We start from the raw sequence: 12,127 nt of genomic DNA, 5'->3' as shown, positions 1-12,127 counted from the left end.
ATGTTGTGATGAACACAGATGTCAGATTCTTCTCTCTTCTAGAATCTTCAAAAAATGGTTGTTTTTTAAAGGCACATATCCATGAAAACAAAAAGAGCCACAACAAAGAAACTTGGAAATTAGATGAATAAAAACTAATTTAGGCCAGAATAGCTGTATAATAAGCTTGCTATGGGGATTGCTGAAAAATATCTGATTTTCATCACAGAAACCTGCCACCTCCGCAAGACTCAAGAACTGTTGCACTTATTTACATTTGGAAGTGAGGGTGGAGGGTGGAACTAAAAAACACAGGAGGAATTGAATCCTCAAAGTCTGTTTAAGACACAATTAGACAAAACCACATGATCATCTTAACAGGTGCAGAAAATACCCTTAAGAATCCCATACTACTTCATGACAAACCACTCAATAAACCAGGAATAGAAAGGAACTTCCTCAGTGCTATAGGGGCATCCTTGAAAAGCCCACAGCTAATAAATATCACACTCAAAGGTGAAAGGTTAAAAGCTCCCCCTAAGATCAGGAATAAGACATGGATGCCTACTGTCACCACTGCTGTCCAATACTATCCTGGAAGTTCTAGCCAGAGCAACTAGTCAAAAAAAAGGGGTTGAGGGTAGGTGTGAAGCAAACAATTGAAAGGAATAAGTAAAACTACCTTCTTTCTCAGATGATATGATCTCATACATAAAAAATCCTAAAAATAACTACTATAGCTAATAACCAAAGGCAGCAAAGTTATAGGATACAAAATCCACACACAAAAAAGTTGTACTTCTAAATACTATCAATGAAAAATAAGAAGCTGAATTTAAAGCAAGTTCTTTTACAACAGCATCAAAAAGAATTAAAAACCTTAAAAGCCGAGTACCGTGGTACACACCAATAATTCCAGAGACTCAGGAGGCTGAGACAGGAGGATCAAAGTTCAAAGCCAACCTGGGCAACTTAGCAAGATCCTGTCTCAAAATAAAATAATAATAATAAGAAAAGTGGAGGTGGGGCTGGGAAAGTAGCTCAGAGGTAGCACTCCCCAGTACTTCAAACAACAAACAAAACCTTCGGAATTTAACCAAGTAGGTATAAGACTCGCATACTAAATACCAAAAAATACTGTTGAAAGAAATTTAAAAAGTTCTACCTTTCAAGCTCAAGGATGAAAAAACTTAATATTGTGATGATGGCAATATTCCCAAAGTGATCTACAGATTCACCATGATCCGTATCAAAATCCCAATGGCCTTTTCTGCAGACATGGAAAATCTAAACCTTATATTCACATGGAACTGCAATGGGTCCTAAACAGTAAAAAACAATCTTGGAAAAAGAACAAAGTTGAAGGATGTACATTTTCCAATTTCAAAACTCACTACACAACAATGTAGTCTGGCATAAGGACAGACATATAGACCAACATAGCAGGAGAATCCAGAATCCAGAAACAATTATCTTACATCTATGTCCAACTGATTTTGACAAGAGTGTCAAAATCACAACAGGGGAAAAAAGTCTTTTTGACAAATGGTGCTAGAACAATTGAGCTTCCACAAGCACAAGGATGATGTAAGCAGGCCCCTACCACACATCATGTCCCAAGTCAATTCAAAATGGACGGAAGTCTTATATGTCAGAGCTAAAACTATAAAACACAGAAGAAAACAGGTAAGTCTTTGTGACTGAGGATTTGGCAAAGCCTTCCAAGGTGTGATACCAAAAGTACAAGCAGCAAAAGAAAAACAAATACTTGGACTCCATCAATTTGTACATTAAAAGACAGTGAAGAGATAGCCTTTTATATCTGCTAAGTATCCAGAATATATAAAGAATTCCTACAACTTAACAAGAAGATAAACAACCCAACTAAAACACAAAAAAAGGAAACAAACATTTCTCCAAAGATATACAAAAAAGACATGAAATAACATTCAACAGCATTGTGTCATTTGGGAAATGCTAATCAAAACAAAATGAGATGCCACTTCACACCCACTAGAAAGTCCAATTTTAAAAAAGGAAAGTAATGAGTGTTGGCAAGAATGCAGAGAAAGTGGAACTCTCATATATTATTGGTGAATGTAAAATAGTGCAGCCACTGTGAAAAACAGTCTGGCTGTTTCTCAAAAAAAAAAAAACAAAAAAACAAAAAAAAAAACTCTACTCCTAGGAATATACTCCAAAAATTGGAAACAGGTGCTCAAATAAAATCTTGTACACAAATGTTCACAGCAGCACTATTCACAATAGAACCAGGGAGATACAACCCAAATGTCCATCAACAGATGACAGAAAAATAAAATTGGGTACATATATACATTGTAAAATTATTTAGCCATAAAAAGGAAGGAAACACTGGTAAGTGGTACAGCATGTTAAGTCAAAAAAAGGCAGACACAAAGGGTTACATGCTGCATTATTCCAATGATAAGAAATATCCAGAACAGGTAAATCCAAAGGTAAGTAGCAGATCAGTGGCTGCCAGTGGGTGGGGAGAAAGAAAAGCTGGGCGTGACTGCTTAATGGCTACAGGGTTTCCGTTTAGGGTGATGCAAAGTTTTGGAACTAAATAGATGTGGTGGTTGCATAACCCCATGAATGTACTTAATACCACCTAACTGTACAATTTAAAATGGTTAAAATGGTAAAGTTTATGTGCATTTTACCAAAAAAAAAAAAAAAAAAAAAGAAAAAAGAAAAAAGAAAGAGAAAAAGGCAGCGAGCTACCATGCCTATCCCCTTCCTGCTCACCCCCCAAAAGGAAGGGTAATCTGAGGTTCCTCTAGACCCAGGTGATAGGATAAATGCCTCTCCGCATTGACAACTCTTCCCCTCAAGTCTCAAGTGAGGCAGGTTCGAGTGCCCTTCACTGGGAATATAAAACCCAGAGAAAAAGACCAAAAGGGGATGACAGGGAGGTTTCCTCAGGACGCTGATCGGCCATCACCCCCAGCTGTTATCAGGCATGGTGAGAGACACGGGAGTCTAAGACTTGGTCACGTTCAGAAAGGGAAAACATGCTCAAGGAAATTTAAAATAGATAGGGTAGTCAAACTAAAACACGAACAGGTGCACTATTAGAAAAGACCCAGGTAACCTAGCAAAGAAAACAAAACACAAGTTAGGGGTCTAGCACCTTCTCAGGGGTCTAGTACCAAGAAGCCTGGCTCGGTGGCGCACGCTTAAAACCCCAGCGCCTTGGAAGGCTGAGGCAGGAGGATCACGAGCTCCAGGCCAACCTAGGCAATTTAGCAAAACCCTGTCGCGTAGAAAAAAAAAAAAATTTAAGAAGGCGGGAGTAGCTCAGTGTAAAGCACACAGGGTACAATTCCCAGTACCCCGTCCGCTCTTCAAAAGAAAAAGAAACCCCACAGCAGACAAGTCAGAAGATACTCCCCAAAACTAACGGCCACGAGTGTTCAGACTCAGCGTCACTGCGAAGCATTCAACGACGGACGGCGACCACGGACAACGCGGGCCAAGGCCCACGAGCTGGGCGTGCGAAGGCGGGCAGCCGGGACACCGGCGACACTGCCCGCTCTGTGCCCCGCCAGGCACCTGCGTCCGTGGGGTCTGCGCCGCAGGGCCGGGCTCCGGCTGCGGGGTACACCGGGCATGGGAGCTCGGGGAAATGGGGCCCGGGCTCTGGGGCGGAGCGTGGGCACCAAGGCTCCCGGGGAGAACCGGGTCGGGTTCGGGGAAAACCAGGACACCGGGAGCTTGGGGGCTGAGCTTGGGGGCTGGGCTTGGGCACCAGGCTCCAGCACCTAGACACTCAGGGAACCCAGGACCGGCTCAGGTACCAGCGCGCTTGGGGGCCGAGCTTTGGTACTGGGGGCGGACTCCGGCACCAAGGAGCTCCGGGCACCGGGGAAGGGGGGTACAAGGGCGCCGCGGCCTGGCCGCGAACAGGGGCGACGGGCTGGCCAGCACAGAGACCGTTGACGGCTCTGCAGCCCGGCCCTGCCGTCGCCGCCTCCACCCACCGTGAGGGTCGTCCGGGGCACAGGTGCGAACCCGGCAGCCCCCAGCCCCCGCCCGGGCCAGCCCCGCGAAGCTCACCTGCCTCGCGCCGCCGCCTCAGGCCTGGTCCGCGCCGCCCAGGCCAGTCCTGGAGGAGCCCGCCGTGCCAGCCAATCGCGCGCCGCGTCTGGGCCAGGGGCGGGAGCGATGCAAACGTTAGCCAATACAGAGCCCGTCACCTAAAGACCCGGGCCAATGAAGAGTCAGCAGCGGGCCGCGGACGCAAGGGCGGGGCGGGCCCTAGGGAGGGGTAGGAAGAGAGGGCGGGGCCGGGATTGCGTCGCGGGGCGGGGTGGGCGCTCCTCGGAAGGGAGGGGTCGTGTCTCTGGTGCCGTGGTGTCTTGTTGGAGGAAGGTCCGCATTTCCCCGAGGGGCCGCATTGGAGGAAGGGTTTCATCTCGGGGTCTCTCGTTCTGATGAAGGGTCTCTCAGGAAAGGGTCTTATCGCGGGGAAGGATCTCAGGTCGGGAAGAAGGTCTCATCCCGAGAAGGGGCAGCCTCTGGGGCGCCCCGCCTCCGTGATGCTCTCAAGGAGCCCTACTCCCCTCCTGGCCTTGCCGGCGTCCCTCCTCGGTCCCCACGCCCCGCCCCAGCCATGCCCCTTCAGACCCACCCAACCGGAGGGTCCTTGCTGCACGCCGCAATGCGAAGCTCCCTGGCGGTGGCGCGGTCAGGCCCCGGTCCGCTCGGCCCACCTAGGCAGTCCTGTGCAACTGCCCTTAGCTCCAACCTAACTCCTCTATCTGGGTCAGGGGCCCACTGTATTGTGCCGCTTTGGGACCGCGCGTCTGGTGTCTGCCTTCGGTGGAACAAGCACGCAAGAGGCTGGTACCTACCGGAGACAACGTGAGCCTCCTGTTTGTTTTCTCTCCTGGCTGCGGGAGGGAGATGGGTGGTGGCGGGGCGGGGCGACTGACCCTAAGAAGGGTGGGTCTGCTCTTGGAATTTCACAAGTGCCCTTACCTACATGCATGGGCAAATATTGGTTTGTTTTTTGCATTTTTTAATTGAAGTATTATTTACAGACCATACATTAACCTTTTTACAGTGCTCACCTTGATTTGTTTTGACAAATACATGTAGTTGTATAGCTGCCACCATAATAAAAATATGGGACATTTCCCTCACCCCAAAAAGTTCCCTCCTCCCCATGCGGTCACTGCCCTCTGCCCATCCCACCCATTGTGTCCTCTATCCTCTAGCCTTGCCTTTCAGAAGGTGCTGTGAATGGAACCCCTTCAAGATGTTTTCTTTTGCTTAGCTTGCAACTTTTTTGTCTTTTTTTTTTTTTTTTTTTTTTTTTTTTTTTGAGGTTGGCTCTCTCCAGACTGGCCTTCAACTCCTGTGCTCGAGCAGCTAGCTCCCCTCACCCTCCTGAGCAGCTGGGCAGCTGGGCAGCTGGGACAACACACAGTTGCTTTTTGTGGGACACTTTTGAACCTCATCCATGTTGTATGTAGCTGTTCCCCTTATGCAGCTAGCATTCGGGTTTGTTAATCTAGTACATTCAGTAGATGAGGGGTTTGCAAAGGCCCAGCTGGTAGACATTTGAGGGGTCATGGGCCATGTGGCCTCCATAGCAAATGTTCAAGTCCACAGTTAGGGAAAGTAGATGCACACAGTTGTGTTCCAGGGAAACCACAGGTGATCGACTCCACAGGCCCCATGGCTATGATCTGTTGGTGGACATCTGGATTTTGTCCAGCTTGGGACTATTATGATAAAAGCCTTTATAAACCTTCACAGGTAGATATTTCTCATGTGTACATTTCTCTTAGTTCTGTGAGTTTATTATCTGTTCCCTACTTTTCTCTCCATAATAGTTTGGATGTATAAAATTTGACTTTTTTAATAGTGCACTTCAATGGCACTTATGTGACTATTGTAACCTTAGATTATATCTGTTGTTCAGTCCAATTTGTAGGGGAGAGATTTTGACACATGGTTCTGTCCCCTACAACCAGAGCCCATTGCCTGGGTTTCTCACTAGAGACACAGACAATTCAAGTTCTAGGCTTTTACCCCTGAAAGTGCTGCCTCTACCTTGTCCATTCTGGAGGCCAGCACACCACCCAGACTGAGGCCATATTGAATGAAGAACAAGGAAGAAAAAGGCAGGAAGTTTGGGGACTCTGTGTCCCCAGAGCACAGCCTGGGTCTGGTACAGCCTGGCCAGTCTCACTTCACAGTAGGATGCTGGCCACACATTGTGCCCCAGAAGAGCATCTGTCCCTGAGGCTCTTCCCATCTCCCCTACTACGTCTAGCAGGACAAGCAGTATGGCTATTCCCGTTTCTCAGCAAGGGAAACTGAGGCAGGCTCAGACAGTAGCCTATGTAGCCAGGCAGGCCTCTCTGTCATCAAGGCCACGGTCTGCTGCAGGGCCTGGGGCAGCCACGCCTATTTTGCTAAGCTCCCAGGAGGCAGGAGTGCTTATGTCTTGGTGATCTCACACCTCAGAATTGGCAGCATTTCTGCCTGTCAGTTGTAAACAGAACCTGACTCCTGAGAGAGAAGTAAGGACAGGCTGGGTAACCCGAGCCTGGAGGCTTTGTGCCATGTGGATTAGGGTGCTACAAGGGGGTCAAGGGGCAGGGCCAGCAGAGAATGGGGTGAAGGAAAAGAAAGCAGCCGACCCTCTGGGCTCAGGAAATCCCTTCCTCTTAAGGAAACAATTGGACTTCTCCACGAGCCAGTCCTAAGCCCTCTGGCTTCTGGTTCCTGCTTTAACACCATAGAGGAAATGGTCTCTGCCCCTGGTGGTTGTGCCCTGCGGCTAGCGGGGCGGCTCCTAGTCCTGCTGTGGTTTGGGGTGTGGAAGTCCTTAGAGAGTGGTAAAAGAACAAGGCAGAGAGGTGAGATGACCTCACTTAGCCAGCTTTTCCAAAATCCAGAATTCTTACACCAAAGGTCACTACAGAAAAGGGCTCCTCTGTTTCTACTCCCCCTCTGTCCCTACAACCACTACCAAGAGCATTGCTCAAAGACAAGAACAGTCCTTACTCCCACTGGTGGGGTATGTCCCTGCAGTGCAGAGCTCACCTTAGGTGGCAGGATCTGGATGGACTCTAGGAAAGGGTCTTTGCTTGTCCCTCTCAGTTTCTGGAGGTTCCAGGAGTCCCTGGACCTGAGGCCATATCATACAGAGGCCAGTCTTTGCCTGTCTTTCGCTGAGCCTCAGTGTCTCCTTTTTCTGTATGTCTTTTGCTAAAGGCCACTCGTCATTAGATTTGGGGCCCACCGTACACCTGGTTGAACTCATCCACCCTACACCTGGATGAGCTCAGAAAACCCACTTGCACCTTTTTAGCAACTGAGTTTTCCTCAGTTTTCTGCACTCCTTCCCTCCACCTGTCTTTTCTGCTTGAGCCCGTCCTCTCCACACTGCAGAGATCACCAACTTGTGGAGGCCACTGGCAGCTCCCACTTCTTGAAGCTTGGGGCTTGTTCTTAAGCCCCAGCGCCCCTTAACTTTTGGCATTTGACCAGGGCCACACCTGGATCTCTGCCTGTCCCTGGCTTCTTCCTGCCTTCTTTGCAGGATCCTCCTATCCCTCTGACTACCAGATGCTGATGTCCCTGAGCCCCAGATACAAATGTCCCCCACCTACTCTTGGGTATCTCATGGCATCTCCAACTTGACATCTCCAAACTGGAATTCCTAATCTCACCCAACTCTTCCTCCTCAGGTCTTCCTTCCTCACATCAGTCAAGGACAACCTGTTCCTTCTCTTCCTGAAGCCCCCTTGGCCCCTCCCTCTGTCACACACACCCTTGGGTAATGCTCTGGCTCTACCTTGAAAACAGATCCAGAATCTCAGCATGTTTGCCCCTTTGCTGCTAACTCAGCCTAAGCCACCCATAGCCCTGGCTGGACCACAGCAGCCCTGCACAGCTGGCCTGGCCTCCCTATATATTGGCCTTCTGATTTCCCCATGCAGTCCAGCAGCTGGGCAGATCCAATCATTCCAGGCTCAATCTATAAGGGCTCCAAAATCATCCAGAGGAGAAGCACCACATCTAATTGATGGCCTTCCATGACCTCTGCCCCTTTCTCCCTTCATTGTTTTTCAGTTTAGGTAAAATCCATGTGACATAAAATTAACCATTTTATGAGTGCAGGGTTATGGAAAATAATATTCCTACAAGACAGCCCCCAGGAAAATGGAAAGACGGTGTGGCTCAGGAGGGAGAGAGAGAAATTAGCCAAACATTAAACCTCTCCCAGTAAATCCTTTTCCAGGAACAACAAGCCCTGAAGGGAGGAAGCAGATAGTGAAACCCTGGGCCCTGGACTTTACCTTGTCCCCTTGCCAGTGAGTCCCAGAAGGAGAAAAGCTAATAGTGAAGCTCTGGGAAACAATGAATCTCAGAGGGGGAAGAAAGGCAATGGTGGGGTTCAAGTACTCACTCATCCCTAGGGATCAGAGCTCCTATCTCTCCTGGTAACAATGAGTTTCAAACTTTTTACAACTACCTTCCTGAGTTAAAATTTTAACCTGCTCAACTAGTTCCCTGTCTGATCAGCACATGCGCAGTTTCCAATGATTAATTCACCCTCATTGTAAACCATAAAACTCAGATTGCTTCTGTAGCCCTGGGGCCATTTTCGTACCTGGAAAATCTGTCCTCCTGTGCCTGACTGAATGACTGCACTATGGAATAAAGGAAAACTTGCTGATCCGTTTGAGGTTTGCTTCTGTCCTGGTTATTTGTATTTTCATTACGATGCATACTGTGCATACTGTGTGTTGGTTATTTTTGCTTACAATGAAAATGTACAGTGGTTCAGTGACTATGGAAACCAGTATGGCATTTCCTCAAAAAATTAAAAACATGCCAGGCACGGTGGCACACCTATAATCAGAGCTACTTGAGTGCTCGAGACAGGAGGATCCCAAGTTCAAGCCTCACCTGGGCAACTAAGTGAGACACTGTCTCAAAATAAAAAGGGGTAGGAATGTGACCCAGTGCTAGAGTACTGCTGGGTTGAATCCCCAGTACCACACACACACACACAATTAAAAACACAATATACATAATTACCATTGATTGGACCATAGGATCCAGAAATTCCAACTTCTGGATCTATACCCAAAAGAATTGAAAGGAGGGTTTTAAAGGGATAATTAGTCACCCGTGTGCACAGCCTGAATCACTCAAGTGTCCACCTACGGTGAATGGATAAAGAAACTGGTGAGTCAGGTGTGGTGGTGCATGCCTATAACCCCAGCTGCTTGGGTGGCTGAGGCAGGAGGATCACAAGTTTGAGGCCAGCCTCAGCAATTTCATGAGAACCTGTCTCAAAATATAAAAAGGGCTGGGGATGTGGCTCAGTGGTAAAGTGCCCCCAAGTTCAGTCCCCAGTACCAAAAGAAGAAAAAAAAATGTTAACTGTGGTATACACACAGAGTGGAATGTTGTCCTCAAAAAGGGAGAGTCTTGGGCTGGGGCTGTAGCTCAGTGGCAGAGTGCTTGCCTAGCATGTGTGAGGAACTGAGTTTGCTCCTTGGCACCACATAAAAATAAACAAATAAAAGCATACTGTGCATACACAACTACAATTTTTTTTTTTTTTTTTTTTTTTTTTTTTTTTTAAGGGAGAGTCTGACAAATGCTACCACATGGATGAACCTTGTGGACGTGATGCTCAGTCACATAAGCCAGACACAAAGGGATCGACAGTGTGATTCTACTTCTATGAGTTCCTGGAGTTGTCAGATCCAGAAATGGAAAGCAGGAGGAAATGGAGAGTTGTTTAATGGGCAGTTTGTTTTTCAAGATGAAAAAGGTTTAGAGACCAAAGGTGTTGATGGTTGCATAGCAACAAGAATGTGTTACTAAACAGTCCATTTAAGAATGGTAGTGAAGTGGTTCATGGTGGTGCCTGTCTGTAATCCCCAGTGACTTGTGAGGCTGAGGCAGGAGGACTGTAAGTTAGAGGTCAGCCTCAGCAACTCATTGAGGCCCTCAACAACTTAGCAAGACCCTGTCTCAAAAATTAAAAAGTGCTGGGATGTGGCTTAATGGTTAAGTGCCCCTGGGTTCAATCCCCAGTACCCAAAATAAATAGATAAAAATGGTAGTGATGGCAACCTTTCTGTGATGTATATCTTACCACAATTTTAAAAAGCTAACCATTTTAAAGTATGCAATTCAGTAGAATGTAGTCCACTTATTATGTGGGTAGCCACCACCTACATGGAGTTCTGGAACCTTCTCCCTCTGGCTTTGTTTAACTCATCACTGCTTCCCTAATTTATCTCATTTGGTATCTGTCTCCCCACCATGGGAACACAACTACCCCATGGGATGGCATCTTCCTCTGTCCCCCAAATCTGGCACAATCAGGCCTTCGTGGGCAACTTGGTACTGAGCTTCTCAGACGAAGACCGGTGTTTCTGTATCTGAGTTTCCAGATGAGCAGCTGTGGGCTTGATGCAGATAGATGCACTGTTGACCCTGCACAGTGTTTTTGGAAAATGTGAATTAGTGGCCTAAAGGGCTTTAATATTTTTCCCACTGCTGTGTCTTTTTTAATGGACTTAAGAAAAAAGGGAAATTAGTTTAAAAAATACTTTATGAGAAAGAAAAAACAGGATACACTTTATGCCAGATTGTGAAGTGGAATTAACAATGCATTCCTGGAAGGGGCCATCCCCACAAAATTGGGGCCGAATCCTTTAAATAAGAAGTGAGGCCCTTTTTTCCCCAAGATCACCTTCAGGCAATGGAGAGGTCCAGGGGACATGACTTGGTTGCCACTGGCTCCAGCCATAGTGTTCAGCTGATCTTCCGAGATAAAGTCTCACCAAAGATAATTGCTGCTGCGTTTTTACAACTTCCTGTGGACATGTCAGGATAGCTTCCACTGTACCGTCACAACCCCAGGCAAACATGCTCCAGCGTGTCCCTCTGGCTCATTCTCTCTCCTGCATGTCCTCCTAGCACTGAGGCCAGACATGGATTCAGCTGCCTGCTATCACCAGAGGCTACCATCCTGGGAGGAGCTGCATGACATCCCAGGGACAGCGCGGGGAGCCCATGGAAACATGGTTGCAGAACGTCCCCAGTGCAGCCCTCCCCGCTGTGATGCAGCCATGCCACCAACTCGCTCCTAGCTCAGCACTCTCAGGCAGAGAGCCAGGACTTGAATATTAAAAATCTGGTCTTCCAGCTTCTCTTGAGAAATCAGAGCGGCTGGCAGTACCAACCTGTCCCATGGCCACACCCAGTAGGCAGAGGAGAAAGGCCCTTCCTTTCAGCACAGATGGGTGGCTCCCAGGCAGTTCACATCCCAGACGCCTCTCCACCATCCAACTGATCCAACCGCAGACACCTTCAGCCCTCAGGTATTGAATTGCGGGGAGGGCTCAGAAACTAGTCAGCCAGGCTGCCCAGCAGTCTGGAAAGCAGCTGCCCCAGGGTCTCCTGTGGATGAAACCCTCCACCCAATTGTAAACCCACCAGTCTGGAGCTTTACTTGTGCAGAGAGAAAGGGGCAGGATGAAAACAGTGACAATAGGGACCAGGCCAGGCTTCTGTTTTGGTGGGGGAAGCATTGTCCTGGGCCTTTGGGCTGAAGGCCACCTTCCAGAACTTGCCTAGGAAAAAGCTGGAGAAATGCAGGAGGCAGTTGGGGTACTGAGGCCAGAGCCCGCAGAACTTTGAGGAAAGATGCCCACTGAGGTGTGGAGGTCTAAGGAGGAAAGTGACTGTCGCTGAGGCACCTGGTTTTAAGTCCTTGTTATGTTTCCATCACAGGTTGTCAAAGCCCTTTTAAGAAACAAAACCTCTCTGCAAAAAGTGGGGAAAGCTTTCCCTAGAGAGATCTGTGAAGAATGGCTGCCATTGCTTTTTTGGAAGATTTCCTGACACTGGTCCCTTTTTTATTTTTTACTCTTCATTTGGCATTAGGGATCAAACCCAGGGCCTGGCACTTGCTAGGCAAGCACTCTACCCCTGAGCCGCACCCCCTAGCCCTTGGCTTGTATTTTATTTTACTTCTTCATACTGGGGATTGAACCCAGGGGTGCTCCACCACTGAGCTACATCCCTAGCCCTTTTTATTTTACTTTGAGTCAGGGTCTCACTAAGTTTGTTGAGG

At 47.8% G+C, this 12,127-nt stretch overlaps 1 protein-coding gene across 15 annotated transcripts in view; it reads right to left on the bottom strand.

The window, feature by feature from the left end:
* The window catches only part of SUN1 (Sad1 and UNC84 domain containing 1), a 50,733-nt gene extending 45,845 nt beyond the window's left edge, over positions 1-4,888 (bottom strand). For 4 of the 15 annotated variants that reach the window (XM_079120615.1, XM_079120611.1, XM_079120614.1 and 1 more), the window contains exons 1-2: positions 4,857-4,887; positions 4,060-4,147 (exon numbers count right to left, since the gene is read on the bottom strand). The gene's annotated coding sequence lies outside the window, so the exon portion shown is untranslated. Of the gene's footprint in view, positions 1-4,059; positions 4,153-4,633; positions 4,791-4,856 lie in introns of those variants that run through there. The other 11 variants (XM_079120622.1, XM_079120609.1, XM_079120610.1 and 8 more) reach the window with 6 other exon arrangements.
* Positions 4,889-12,127: the final 7,239 nt, after the last annotated feature.

This window comes from Sciurus vulgaris (genome assembly GCF_902686455.1).
Source record: "Sciurus vulgaris genome assembly, chromosome: 18".
Taxonomy (NCBI): Eukaryota; Metazoa; Chordata; class Mammalia; order Rodentia; family Sciuridae; genus Sciurus; species Sciurus vulgaris.
This window is presented reverse-complemented; position numbering and strand designations above follow the sequence as displayed.